Source organism: Balaenoptera borealis (genome assembly GCF_965194805.1).
Source record: "Balaenoptera borealis genome assembly, chromosome: 1".
NCBI classification, from domain to species: domain Eukaryota; kingdom Metazoa; phylum Chordata; class Mammalia; order Artiodactyla; family Balaenopteridae; genus Balaenoptera; species Balaenoptera borealis.
The window spans coordinates 86,956,516-86,971,477 of NC_138860.1; the positions used below are offsets into that span (position 1 = coordinate 86,956,516).

The 14,962-nt window shown below is 44.4% G+C and overlaps 1 long non-coding RNA gene across 2 annotated transcripts; it reads right to left on the reverse strand.

Moving 5' to 3' along the window:
- On the reverse strand, nt 1–9,937 carry LOC309616962. 2 transcript variants are annotated; one of them, XR_014237678.1, is made up of 3 exons: nt 3,805–9,937; nt 3,449–3,607; nt 1–1,130 (listed from the first exon to the last, which is right to left on the reverse strand). It is a non-coding gene; the product is annotated as an uncharacterized lncRNA (long non-coding RNA). The 2 variants fall into 2 exon arrangements; XR_014237679.1 differs by having other exon boundaries at nt 1–3,607.
- Between the last annotated feature and the right edge of the window lie 5,025 nt (nt 9,938–14,962).

The following is a 14,962-nucleotide window of genomic DNA, read 5'->3' on the forward strand; positions in this document are numbered from 1 at the left end:
TTTGAAGATCTAATTGGCTTTATTCAACGATTTAGGGACTGCTGTCATATCAGGGGCTGAGTTGTTCTCTGCTGTTGACTGGGCACCACTAGTGATTGTAGCTAGATTAGCCATGATGAGTGGAACCCATGTTGCTGAACCATACATAATCTGCAACCCTGCTTTAAAGTATGCTAAATCCAACATCTGAGACATCTTCTTGGAGTTGGTTTCTTTTAACTGCTTTGTTTTCCTTTTTAAAAATAGGTATTGAATGGATCACATTTTTCTGTTTCTTTGCATGTTTAGTATTTTTTATTGTTTACTGGACACTTTGAATGATGCAATGTAGAGACTCTGGATTCTGATATCTTTCTCCAAAGAGTATCAACTTTTGTTCTACTTAAGCACTTTGATTACTGGCCAGTGACCTTGAACTTGTGTAGGACTGGATTAATGGTTTGTTTCTCAGTAGATCTGAGGAAAGTCCAAGGTGTTTCCCAAAGCCCTCTTTGGTGTGACTCAACGTCCAAACCCTGCTAATCTTGTCAGATCTTTGTTTTATCCTTTTTTAGGGAGGATCCAGAGTAGGCCTCACACTAGGTTGTGGTCTTTACTCCTTAAGCAGCCTTTCTGGGGTATCAACTGGATGCTCAGGGTGGTAAAGAGTCGTTAACAAAGCCTGAATTCCAATGTTGCCAGCAGAGACTTCTAAGATCTCTGTTCTGTTTTCCATCCCGTAGCATCTGTTGTCCGGTAAGCCTTGGTAGTAGCTCTCCATACATGAGCAGCCCAGCACTCAGCAAATGACTGTCAGGAGACCCAGTATGGATTTCTGAAAACTAGCCTGTAAACTGTCTTCTCCTTTCTGGTTCTCTGCAGATTCCAGTTGCTTCAGCTGTCCTCTGATATCTACCTTAGCTCCGTGTGAACACCATGCTCTGCTGCGATTCCAGCTTGCTATACCACCATCAGGTCATTTCCGCAGCCCTCTCTTAGGCAATCACAGTCTTGCACTGCCTCTGTCCAGTGTCTATAACAAGTGCTTCACATATTTTGTCTATTTTCATGGTTGTTTACAGCAAGAAGACTAAACTGGTGGCATTACTATACTATAGCTGTACGTGGAAGTCCTGGATTCTTTTCAGTGCCTTTAAAATTAAGGTTTAATCACACTCATTGCTGATGTCTAAATAATTTGAACACTGTTTTCCACATTTAAAAATGACCTGGTCCAAGGATTTTGTTTTTACTTTATTAACAAGTACAACTAAACCAATCTAGGCTTGCTGGATTCACTTTCAGCATGGTGACCCCACAGCACCACAAGGACATCTGGGCTGAGGATCCTGTTCTTTGGCTATATTCCAATGCTTTGACTATATGCCACTCCAAAGTATGCCAATTTGGCATAAGAAGTATTTTGAGCTAAAGGCATTTAGAAAACAGCAAGTACAATCATTCTGGTCACCAGAGACAGAAAGTCAAGGCCGAGAGAAATCCACACAAACAGACTTTGTTAAAATAACTCGTATCTTCCTTTAGTCTTCCTATGTGTTTTACTTTTCCATAATCACCTCTCTTTGTTCAACCTAGTATATAAATACTTAGGCCTAGCCACTTCTTTGGGTTTTCATTTTCCTATTGGAGCTCCCATGCACATGTGAAAATCTGGATGTTTTCCTCCTCTTAATCTGTCTTATGCCAATCTAATTCTCAGGCCCAGCTGGAGACCCTAAGAGGGTTGAGGTGAAGTTTGCCTCCCCTACAGACTCTCCTAGGACCACAAAAGAAAGGATTAGTAAAAGACTATCTGTAAGGGGCCAGAACTGGTCCTGGTAGAGGGGACTTGGTGTAGGCTTGGTAGACCTAATAGGAAATGCTAGAATTCCCAGAATCAGATGGGTGGAAGGGTGAGAGGCTACCTTAAAGGACAATGGCTGCCTGGGGAAGCCCAGAGAGACCAGCTGTCATATAACTGGGGACCAGTGAATAAATTTCTCCTTTGAATCCATCTCTTTCCTCCCCTTTCTTCTTCCTCCTCCCAGTTCTGCCGTTCTTCCCTTTGAGTCTTCCTTCCCATTTCTACCCTGCCTGTGTTTAGGCTACACCCGGGGCCTGGGTCTTCGTCCCACCAATGTCTCTCTCCATGTGTTTGGGTTTTTAATCTTTCTTCTACCAAGAACTCCTTTGGTGATCTGCTGAAACCTGCGCACCCTTCTCAGAATAATGAATTTTTTTATTAAAAAAATATATTTATGGGGGGCTTCCCTGGTGGCGCAGTGGTTAAGAATCCGCCTGCCAATGCAGAGCACACGGGTTCAAGCCCTGGTCCAGGAAGATCCCACATGACGCCGAGCAACCAAGCCTGTGCACCACAACTACTGAGCCTGCGCTCTAGAGCCCGTGAGCCACAACTACTGAAGTCCGTGCTCCACAACAAGAGAAGCCACCACATTGAGAAGCCCATGCACTGCAAAGAGTAGCCCCTGCTCACAACTAGAGAAAGCCCGCCAGCAGCAACAAAGACCCAACGCAGCCAAAAATAAATAAATAAAATAAATGAATTTTAAAATATATATATATATATTTATGGAACATCTCCTATTTATATCCACTATTCTAGGCCCTGGGGTGAGAATAATGAATTTTAATACGTTGAATCAAATACAATTTTCTTTGTGAGGCTTCCCCAGTCTGATAGAATGAGCAGGAAGGCTGAGCTTACACAATCAACCTCCCATGCCTCGACCCAAGATGACCCTAGAGTTGAGGTGGTGAAAAATAAGAGATCTTGGGTTCCACCGGTCTCAGAGGAATTAAAACTACTGGACATCATTATTCTATACTAACCAAACTGAGACAAAGTAGTGGTTCCTGGGACAGAGTTCCAAGGAGAAGGACCACGCGCCCTCTCGTGGCCACTGCGGGGAGCAGTACAGCCCTGCAACTGCGGATACTAATCCAAAGAAAACCAAATAAAACGCACTGGAAGCTGGGCTGTGCTCAAGACTTTGAAATTAGAAGTCGTGCACGCTACAAACTGAGCTAGCAGGAAGACGAAAAGCCGTGAGCTTCTCTTCTCCCTACCAGCTTGGTATCAGTTGCCCAAATGGAAAATGTCTGCGCCAAGACTGAAGGCAACCACGGCGAGTTGCTGATGAGGAAATAGGTTTGTAGAGAGTTTAATGGATTTCCTCCGGCCCAGGGCTCATCGGGAGTAAGTCACGGACCAGGCCTACGATCGTCCTACTTCCGACTTCAAGGAGGAAGCGGGGTAGTGGGTAGAAACTGCTGCGCAGAGGTGGGGTCGGGTTGAGGGAGCGACTCCGCCCTCCTCTGGGGCTTTTACAACGGCCTCTCCCTGTGCTCATTTCCGCCCAGATGGAACCCCAGACTTCAATGGAAAGGACGTCCAGGATAAAAGGGTCTTTTCCAATTCATCCCAAGAGGTCCCACCGAGGCTTACCGGACCCACCTCCTTAGTCCTGTTACTGGAATTTTCTAACTTTCCACGACAATCGTGAATGCTTTTCTCCAAGGTCTTCAGTCACAAGGGAGAATTCAGGCAGCGCCAAGTGCACTTTCGGTGCTTCAGCCCCACGCATCCTCCACCTCTTCTGTGGGGCTGTTGGGGAAATAAGAAATCGAGACTCAAAGGAGCACGCATGTTGACCAATTGAGTATTAGCTAAGTTTATTATTGAGGAAAAAAAAAAACAACTCAGAGTGCATGCTTGCAGGTAGCCCGCACATGACTACAAAGCTATTGTGGACTTCCAGCTCTATTTATGTGGGATTAAAGCTACAGTTGCCATCATCCTACCGTTAGTAAACAGTCAGCATTACTCAATCTGATCCAGGAATGAGATTAAGCTTACTCAGACGTTCTGTTCTTCAGAATTTTTATCAGTATCTCTCTACGGTTGCTTCTGACAGTGCATCTACCTGACAGTACAAGTGGTTGGATAACATTCTTCAGCATTCCTCCGCAAGGCACAGGGCGCAGGGGAAGGGGGAGAGGAGGCGCGCAGCCGACTCCCAGCCTCGGAGGGCTGGGGCGGAGTCGGAGTCCTGTCTCACCCTCCAGCGGTGAGCAGGGGATTGTGCGCCCCCTACCGCGCGGGGCCGGGGGCGCCTCGCCACCTGCTCCGAGGTCTGGACTCCGGTGACATCTCACGACCTTGCGGTCTTTAACCAAGCATTTCAAAGAGGAACCTCAGTCATTCCGATTCGAGAGCATCCAACAGTACACAATCATGGTCAGCGCGGTGGCCGACAAAGAGGAGGCGGGGGAGGGTAATCAAAGTTATTTAACGAAAATAGGCATTTTCCGTTTTCTTTTCGCCTTTTTCTTCAGTGGCCAGAGCACTAGCTCGCTCTGTCCCCGTCCCTCACTGGGCTGCCTCCATTCCCACTCGCTTTCTTCTCCTCTTCTTCAGTTTTCCCTATTCAACCCCTCAGGACGGACGACCCCAGACCGAGGCTGAGTCGCAGTTCAGGGTGGGGAACTCAGCTCGGTCCCGGGGCGCACGTGTCTAAAGTCAAGACTTCTGCTTTGTTCTCAGTCAGCTCCGGGAATAAAAGCGCCTCCGGCTTTGAGAAACCTTTCCAGCCTTCCGTTTCCGGAGTTACTCGTAGGCCTAAAAGCTTAAAGCACACACTGGAATTCTTGGTTGCCTAGGACCCTGCGGCAGAATGCATCCTTCACCGGGCATTTATTGAGTGCCTACTAGGTGCGAGGCCCTGCCCTGGAGGGCGGGCTGCATCGCGAGCAGTTCTGAGGTCTTGCCGGTCGGAGTCCACATCTAGAGAGAGGCGCAGAACGTGGGCAGCGCAGTGGGGGCACAGCTGGTTCGTGTCCTTCGCATGCGCGCCCACAGGGTCAAGTGGGGACTCACGGCGAGCGAAGCTAAGAATAGTAACGTGGACTTCAGCCCGAGAGGCTGCGGTCGTCACCTGGAGCCGGGCGGCTGTTGAGGCGGGGAGCAGGTGGGAAGGCCACAGATCTGGCGTTCGGCAGTCAGAGTCCCCTAGCTGAGTCCCAAACGTTCTATCGATGTCCAAACGTGCCCGATGACACCAACTCTTGGCTTCAGTGTCTCCCGCGCGCACCTTCGGCTTCCGGAATATGAGAATCTAAGGATGTCCCCAGCCAGAGGTTGAAAAGCAATTTCTTGAATCAGGAAACGAGTTATGAGGAACGCGCTTTCACGTCTCTGTGGCGCAATCGGTTAGCGCGTTCGGCTGTTAACCGAAAGGTTGGTGGTTCAAGCCCACCCAGGGACGTCAACTTTTGCTTCATCGAAGTCCTTGCTAGCTACTTGCAACTTTAGGTTATCTGTTCGCCACCTCTCACAGTTCTGGAGGCTGTAAAGTCCAAGATCAAGGTGCTGAAAGATTCAGTTCTTGTTGAGAGTCTCCTCCCCAGCTTGCAGAAGACCTCCTTGTCACTGTATCCTCACATGGCAGAGAAAGGAAACTCTGGTGTCTCTTCTGTTTTTATAAGTACTAATCCCAGCATGGGGGCTTCATCTTCATGAACTCATTTAAACCTAATTACCTCCCAAAGGCTCCACCTCCTAATACCATTACATTGGGGAGTTAGGGCTTCAACATAGGAATTTGGGAGGGACAACAGCATTCAGTGTGGAATAGGTGGTAACACAGAGAGACATTCCTCAAGTGTCTAAAATGCCTTTATGGTGACCAGATTGCACAGACTTAACAGTCACATGAAGGTGGGAGAGAACTTGTCCAGCAGTTCTTTTCTTCCTGGAGGCACTGTGTGTGTGTGTGTGTGTGGTGTGTGTCTGTGAATAGAAAAATCAAGGGATTATAGAAAGGTACATACATTGAGAAAATTCTCACCTCCACTACTCAAGCTCCCAGTTCCCAAAGGCCAATCAATACCAACATGCTGGTTTTTAATAAACAATTTTATTTTCAATAAAGTCAACAGGCATGACTTTATTATTTTTATAACAAACTAGTCACCTACTTTATAAGTATATATTAAAAACCTCAGACAAACCAAGCTGTAACTCAGACTTGACTGTAGGATGCTGAAGCCACAAGGCAGGCCATTAACCACACTCACAGCCTTTCCTCTGGAAGCTTGGGCAAGTAACAGTCTCTGTGAACTTCTTAAAGCATCATGATCCAGAGGTTCCGAAGGATTTTCTTTTGCTTCTTTCTTCCCTTGTCTGCTTGTCTGATCTGAGCTAGAAGTTCACAGATATTAATCCAACAAACAAAACTGAAAAGAAAAAAACTAAAACCCCTGCATTGAAATTTCAGTCACATTATCAGCATTTTTGTGGAAAAGAGACTCTAGCTATGGTATGAAAAACATATACCAGTTATAGAACTTTGCTTTAATGAAGTTGGAAAGCTCTGACAAGAAAATAAGATTCTGACAAACAATGATTGGAAGAAAATTTAACCTAGGGTTTATAATGATCAGAGGGAAAAAAGATGGAATCAAATACATACATACATATCTCCAGTCCAGATATCATACAGGTCTAAAGACAACAAACAGATGTCAAATAAATGAAAGAATTCAGGAAATACAAAACCTTTTTTAAAAAACCTATTTGACACTAAAATGCACCTAATGAGATGCTTTCACAATGAAAATCTCAGGTATAGAACTATGCAACACAAACCATGAACCCTAATGGAAACTATGCACTTTAGTTAATAATAATGAATCAATATTGGTTCATCAATTGTAACAAATGTACCACACCAATGCAAGATGTTAATAACAGGGGAAGCAGTGTGGGTGGAGGAGAGGGAGGATATGGGATTTTTTTTTTTTTAATCTCAAGAATGAAAATTTCTGGGTATTCTGCGTTTGTCCCTCCAGATACATTCTCATCATTTTCCACCCTATTATATGCCCCAGAAAGTTAATCTTTTTGAACTGTGAAAAAGGGCTCCTCTGCCCACTGGCTTCTTGCTGGCTACAGCCAGTGGGATTCACTGACTGGGAATGGGAGTGTAGAAGGAATATGAGGTCAGGGTAATTACTTCCTGAAGGTTGGCAGTGGTTGTGTTCTCCGCCATCTCCCAAGACCACAGTTATTGTTTAGTGGCACTCTACTACAGTTACAGCCTTACCTACAACTATCACTTTCCCAGGTTCCAGGAGCACCTCTCTCCCCTTGCCCAATCAGGCCTAGTAATTGCTCTCCACTGTTGCTAGGCCTGTGATGTCACACCATCTGTTTAGTGGCTACATCCCCCTCTTAGAGCCCAGGGTTCCTGAGTTGGGAGGTCCCAGGAAACCCTCTCAATCCTCAGCAGGTCTGGGTTTCAGAGAGCCTCGGGGAATGTGCCACAAAGTTATCTGGGAGCTCACTGCATCTCTGTTCAGCTCATAAGCAGAAGAATAATTACACCTTTCTTCCTTCAAAAAATACCCCTAATAAAATTTTTAGTCTTGTAGGGAAAATCCTTTCTAAGCATGACAAAACTCAAAATCCCTAAGGAAAAAGATTAATACATTTAGCTACATAAAAAGTTTAAGAATTTGTTTAGCAAAAAATCAATCAATCAGTCAATCAATCAATCAAGCACTCAACATCTGGCAAAGCCAAGGCCTGAGTGATTCAGCTTGTAAAGCTATAACAAGTCACTTTTAGATTCAGAAGGTTTATTACTTACATAGACAGCAAAGGGAAGAGTAGTTGAAGGTATAGACTTCCTGGGCCCTCATCCCACACATCCGAAGGGATGACACTGAAACAAAAGGGGTCAGTGACTACAATGCAAGTTGTGGGATACCTGTTATTGAGGAGCCAATTCTAGAATGCAGCTAAGTAGTTTTACAGTCTGCAGCTGTCCCCAGGGAAGGGATGAGGAGGTGAGCAGAATGCCTCATATGTGATTAAAACCTGAAGGGCAATGAGAAACTGTCCCAGGGTAGACAGGGAGGGGAATGGAAGCTGTCTCCTGGCACTCTTCACAAGCCTCCCATCCTCTCTTGCTTTGGGACAATCACAAGGTGATCTGCCTTGTGGTAAGATTCAGAATAGTTTCAGTTCAAGCCTTGGCCGGTGTGGCCTGTGCAAATACATACAAGGTCACCTGGGTGCCACAGCTGAGCCATTCCCCTACAAAATTCAAAAGACAACAAATTGGTAAAATACTTGAAAAACTACAACATAGAAAAAGCCTTTTTTATTTAGTATTTATTTTTATCAAGCTTATATATGCACATAGTTTAGAGAGTCAAACTCATAAACTCGGTAATGAAAACCAACAGGCCCCTGAAGCTCTCCCCCATTTCCTACTCCCTAGAAGTAACTTCTTTAAATTCTTTTAATCAGTGATTTGTTATTCACCTCTGTCTCTGTAAACAAATATTGTTAATTCTTGATTTTCTAGCTTTAGGCACTTTCTCTCTCTTTTACATACTCCCCCTACTCTTACCACTTCACACACACACACACACACACATACACATACATTTCCCACTCCTCCATCTTCCCAATTGTGATGGCTAATTTTATGTGTGAACCTGGCTAGGCCATGGTACCCAGATATTTGGTCAAACATCAGTCTAGATGTTTCTGGGAAGGTATTTTTTAGATGAGATTAACATTTAAATCAGTAGACTCCGAGTAAAGCAGATTACCCTCCGTAATGTGAGTGGGCCTCATCCAATCCATTCAAGGCCTTAAGAGAAAAAGACTGAGGTCCCCAGAGGAAGGGGGAGTTCTGCCTCCAGACTCCACTTTCAGATTACAGTTATAAAATCCGTTCTTCCCTGGCTATCCAACCTGTTGGCCTACCCTGAAGATTTTAGATTTACCAACCTCCACAATAACATGAGTCCATTCCTTAAACTAAATCTCTATATACATACGTGTGTATCTTCTATTGGTTCTGTTCTTCTGGGGAACCCTAATACATCAATATACTTATATCTTAATTTTGATGAGATCAATGATTATTATTTTTAATATATAAACTATTAACAGAGAAGCCACATAATTTAATGTGATCACTTTTTGAATATAATCTTCCCTTGGCAGTAACAATTATGTTACTTTTCCATTTGCTTAGTTTTCCATGTATTTATTACTGAATTATAACCAATTTCTGTAAATCTCCCCTCAAGAGCTTCCTCATCCTTTTTTTACAGCTAGCTGAACTATATTTCATTGTATGGTTGTACTGTCATTTATTTAGTCACCCCCAAAACTGATGGACATTTAGAGAGTTTACAATCTTTTGCTTAATAAAAAGTGCTCCGTGAATAACTTTGCATACACTTAATTTCACATAAGTATAGGAATATTGTAGGATAAACTTCTAAATGTGGATTGCTGAAGTTTAAAAAAAGTTTAAATTTTTGATAGATATTGTTCAAAACACCCTGTAGAACTTAAACCAATTTACCCTCTCTTTAACAATATTTATTAACTCTCCAACATATTAAACTTAAAAAAATTTACCATATTATAGTTGAAAATATTATCTCAACTTAGTTTTAAATTGCACTACTTTCATTAATAGCAATGTTGAGTGTTAAGTATCTTTTCATATGGGCAACAGCCTTTTATATTTTCTATTCTTTATATGTTTGCTACTTTTTATGGGTTATTGGTTTACTTCTTATTGGCTAATAGTTCTGTAAATATTAGGGAAATTAGCCTTTTGTACATGATGTATGTTCGAAGAATGTAGATGTCTAGCATGGTATGGTAAATTTGGTGCCTCCACAGGAAGGGAAGAGAACCAGAAGAGAAGTTTGTTATACTCACAGGTCCCAGAGGGGGTCACTGCGGGCGTGCGCAGGGCCACACATGAGTCCAACTGGCAGTGTGTTCAGTTGAACAGGTGGGGATTAGTGAGAGCCAGGACCTGTGGGCCAAAGCCTTCACTGGGGTCCTGAGTGGGGTCTAAGGAAAGCAAACCAAGTCGGGGAAAGAGAGGAAGGAAAGAGGAGGAGGAGGAGGAAGTGGGGGGGAGAGGGGCAGGGGTCGGAGAGAAGAGGATGGAGGAGGGGAAAGTTAGAGTCTAGGGGTTGGGTTGCTTATCACGGGGTTTCAGCTGTTTTTGAGTGTGCATTCACAATTAGGGCTGTGAGAAGGATGTTGATACACCAAAGCGTTAACTCAAAATGGATGATTTTTAACACAATCTGAGTTGCAAATACTTCCCCAAATTGTCATTTGTCTTTGGACTTTGCTTATGCAGATTCCATTTGGTTTATATAATCAAACTCATCAATATTTTCTCTCAGGACTTCTGAGTTTGTGTCATAGTTAGAACAGGCTTTTCCACACACACACCCCCCCAAGATAATAAAATAATTGTTTCATGTTTCTACAAGAACTTTTATGTTCCTTTTCATTATTATTTAAATCTTCGATCAATTTGGAATTTACCCTTATGTAAAGGGTATGATATTTATTGACCATTATTTTTTTCCCAGACAGCTACCTAGTTATTAAAACATTGTTCATTAGAATTATTGACTTGAGTCCCTCTTTCTAATGTATTACATTTCTTTATGTATTTTGGTCCATTTCTGGACTCTGTGCTGTCCCATTGATTGTTGTTTACCCATACACGATATTTTACTGCTTTAATCATTATAATTTATGTCATTTTAATATTTCATAGGGTTAATCCTTCCTTATTGTTCTTTTAAAAAAAGAATTTCCTGAGTATTACTGCTTATTTTTCCATTTAAACTTTAGAATTATATTGTCCAGTTTGAATAAAAAAGAAAAATATTTTTGATATTTTAATGAAAACTATGTTAAATTCTTTGACATGTATACAGTGATGTGTATAAAATTGACGACTGATTTTTTTTAAAAACTATGTTAAATTCAGACACCAAGTTAAAGAGAGGTGTTATCTTTATGACGTTGAGTTTCCTACCCAAGAACATGGTACATCTTAGTTGACAGGAAAGGAAGTTGCCCTAATGCAGTGGTTCCTGAACTTGAGCATTTATCCACATCACCTGCAGAGCTTAAGTCTCAGATTGTTGGGTCCACCTCCAGAGTTTCTGAATCTGTAGGTCTGAGGTAGGGCTTGAGAATTTGCGTTTCTCAAAAGTTTCCAGGTGATGCTGGTGATGTTTGTCCCGGCACAACACCTTGAGGATAATCGGCTAGTGTCTTGATGATTTTGGAGATGGTTGGCAGGATATATAAAGGAGACTAAAGCACATTTACAAACTTAAAAAAAAAAAAAAGTAGGACTGGTAAATGATCCTTAGGGAGATGTGGGAAAGACCTGTATGAGGAGTTAAAAGCGAGTGTCCGCGTTGTGGTTGAGAAGCCTGATGACTGGGGACAAACTCGGCTTCCACTCACTTTGAAAACCCACTTTACTCACACCACTCATCCCAACACTGAATGAGAGATTTAGCAGGAGCAAATATCAGGCAAACAACTTCAGGCCTTCGGGGTAGGACAAAGTTCTCCGGTCGGTCAATAGCTAACTCGAAACGCTTGGGCGCAGCACTCCAGAGAGTCCGCCTACATCCATCTGATGAGGCTGCGCTGCAATCTCCCCACTGCCAGCTCCGGGCCGTCGTCCTTGCTCCTCCCTCCTCTTCCTATCGTACTTCCCCCTTTCTTTGTTCTTCCGCGTCCCTCTTCCTCAGCTCCTTTTCCAGCGCCCACTCCTCTTTTTCGTTTCGAGATCTTCCTAAACTAGTTGTATTTTACAGCTCTTTGAGGCTGATGAACGCTTCAAAACCTAAAAAGCAAAGGCACGCTCCTTAGCACCTAATGGAGAACATTTTAACTACTTAAGAAGGCCCTTCAACACCTCATCCAAAATTTCCCACTGACGAGAAGAGAACGAAAGTGGTTCCGTTTGGTCATGTCCTAAGATGTCTTCTCAGTGGAGCAGAGTCGAGGCAGCACGAAGGGGGAGCCCCGCGGGTCCCGGACTCGGCCCTCGGAGGAGCCTGGGTTCGGGCAGCTGTGGATCTGTGACCCCTGGTCTCAACCTGAGATGCTGGGATCGGTAGCCCGGATTCCTCTTCTGTGCTAAATTTGGGGCGAGTAGAGGCGATTTCTGGAACAATTTACAGAAGTTTAAAACAACAGTGACCATAATGGCTATTTAGAAGCTGCTGGTTCAGTTGGTAGCTAACAAGAGAAGATTCAATAAAACCAGAGGTAGGCGAGGAAAAAGAATGCCGCCCAACGTGGGGCTCGAACCCACGACCCTGAGATTAAGAGTCTCATGCTCTACCGACTGAGCTAGCCGGGCGCTGCTTCGCGAAGTTTCTTACAGAAATATAATTTCTTTCGAGGGACAGCTTGCACGGTCAAACATACACACAGCTTAGTTTGAAAGAGTTCTCGGGCTCTAGGATTTTAAACGCAGTAGTAGCTTCTTGTCACCGAGAAACTCCAGGCTCCGAGAGTGATGGGACTGCACGGGGCTAGACGGGCTTGCAGAGGACGCGGGAATCACGAGTCCTGAAACCTCGACGTTTCTTCAAATTCCTTTAGACAGGTTTTGAGAACTTTTGGACAGCAAATTCTTTTGGAGAACCCGGTTTCTGGGGCCCGGAATCCAGAAGAGGAGGCGAAAAAGCGCGAGGGAATAGGGATGAGAGGCTCAAACTGCCGCGAGAAGTAGGAGGGGCGCGGGGACTTGTGCTCCCGGGACCTTGGTGCTGCAGCCTCGTTCTTCCTTCTTCTCGGTCCGAAACCCTTTCCCTCGCTAAACCGTGACCACCAGGGGATGGGGTGGGGGTGAGGCTGAAGGACGCGTCAGTCGGAATTTAGGTCCAATTGACTATTCATTTGGGGCACGATTTTGTTTTTAAATACTAAAATTTTGTGGGACCTTAAGGTCCCACTGAGATTTAAAGTCAGATGGGATTTAGAGCCTCAGGCGTGGGCGCTCGCGGGAGATTTCACTTCACTCTCCAAAACGTTCATTTCTCCAACCTCTGGAAGAGGCGCTGAGTTCCGGAGTCACCAGCGAAGGGCTCTCTCCTCTGCTCAGTTGAAGGTAGGCCTTGCTTGCTGCTCCGAGGCGCTCCACACCGCCCTGAAGCGGCTCTGCCAGGGCTGGTTAGATTCGCTTAGGTGGGCGAGCCGCGGAGTGAGCTGAGTGGAGACAGTTATTTATCTAATTCGTAGACTGCACTTCTGCCATGCAGCCTTGAGCAAAGACAGATTACAAGCTTTTTTTAACCCTTAAAAGGTTCCAAAAGGGGGGGCCACCAAGGTGAATTACAAAGATATGGCGTGGCTCGGATTCGAACCGAGGTTGCTGCGGCCACAACGCAGAGTACTAACCACTATACGATCACGGCGCGCCACCTTCGAGGTGGCGCCCTGGGGGTGGATTTAATGTCTTTTGAAACAGGATTGTCTAAGTGGTGCTGCAGCTTTCTTTGCTCAGTTCGCGTGATTCGCCTAGGTTAAAATCCCAAACGTTTCCACCCACAACCTCGAAGCCCTGACACCCGAATCTGGGTCTCAGAATCCCGCCATGCCCGCGCCATCATCACCCCCTCCGCTGGACGGCGGCGCGCCCAGTCCTGACGAGGTCTGAGAGCGTCGCCTGCAGCTCGGGGAGGGCGTCCCCAGTCGCCCTCCTCAAGCCATTTCTCTCTTTCCCCTCCAAATAATCAAGCCGCCCCCCCAAGGCAACCCGAGGATTTTCCTATTTACATCTCCACCTTGTACCCTGGAGTTGAGGTTTCTGTCGCCCGAATGTTGGAACCGGCAGAGAAGCGAAGCTGGTGAGCTGCTAAACGGCGTGAGGTTCCCCTTTATTATTTTTCTTGCTTCCCTCACTGCTCCTTGGCGCGCTCTCTCAGGAACTTCGGAGTCTTGGGCTGACTTCCTTATTCTGACTCTTTAGTAAATCTAAGTCGCCTCCGAGTATTCAGAAAAACATATCCGATCAGCCTCCATTTCTGACATTCCCTAAAGACCCCCAAAAGGAGAATTATCGTAAACTGGTGCGAAGCAAGAGGCCAAACGCAGCAGATGGGCTTGCCTTGGTAGCTGCAAAAAGTCTGGAGGTTCGCTCACGGTAGAGTCTCCCAGAAGGCTCAGAGTCTGAGGACGGACGTCCGGGTGGTCAAAGGCTCTTCTTTCTCCCCCTATTTGCTCTACTCGAGCTTCCAGAGAAAAGAAGAAACCCGTAGTGCGTTGGCCGGGAATCGAACCCGGGTCAACTGCTTGGAAGGCAGCTATGCTCACCACTATACCACCAACGCCCACGAAAAAGCACTCTGGTTTGTATCCTTATGAATAACTCGTCATGGTTTGCTCTGACCAATGTCTTTCATATTTAGGGATTCGTGTTAACAGAAATATTCAACACAAAGCCAAAGGACGAAGAGGAAAAGAAGATCTCTAGGATTTTTTTTTTCTAGGATTTTACCTATGACTATATTGATAATTTTGTGGTCGTTTTTTTAGTCGTTTCAGAGGTTTAGGGAAGGAAAATCAATTCTAGTTTATTGTCTTTTGAAGGGAGCCTCTGAAATCAAGCGGACGAGTTAAGGCCTTAATGCGAGTGTTATCTCTGTACACATATCGTTACGCATTTGAGAGTACTTCCTCAGCACAAATGCATAAAGGTAAAGTTGCCATTGAAAAGATACCCACATTTTAAAGCTTTGAATACATATTGCCAAATTGCTGTGTGGAGCGATATCACCAATTTTCACTTTTCAATGAGTATTACCAAATTACCTCAAGCAACTAGATAACATCATTCTTTTTATCTTTACGAAAGTGCAACATAAAAATTTGGAGTCTCATTTTAACTTGCATTTATTGTATTACTATTGAGGTTGATCATTTTTCATAAACTTACTAATTATTTGTATTAGTTTTGAGACTTACTAAATCATACGCTTCGTCGATTTTTGCTCTTGGGTATTTATATTATATGTATATAACATATTAGTTTGGCATCTGTCTTTTAATTTTATTTATAGGATTTTCAGATGGGCAGTTTTC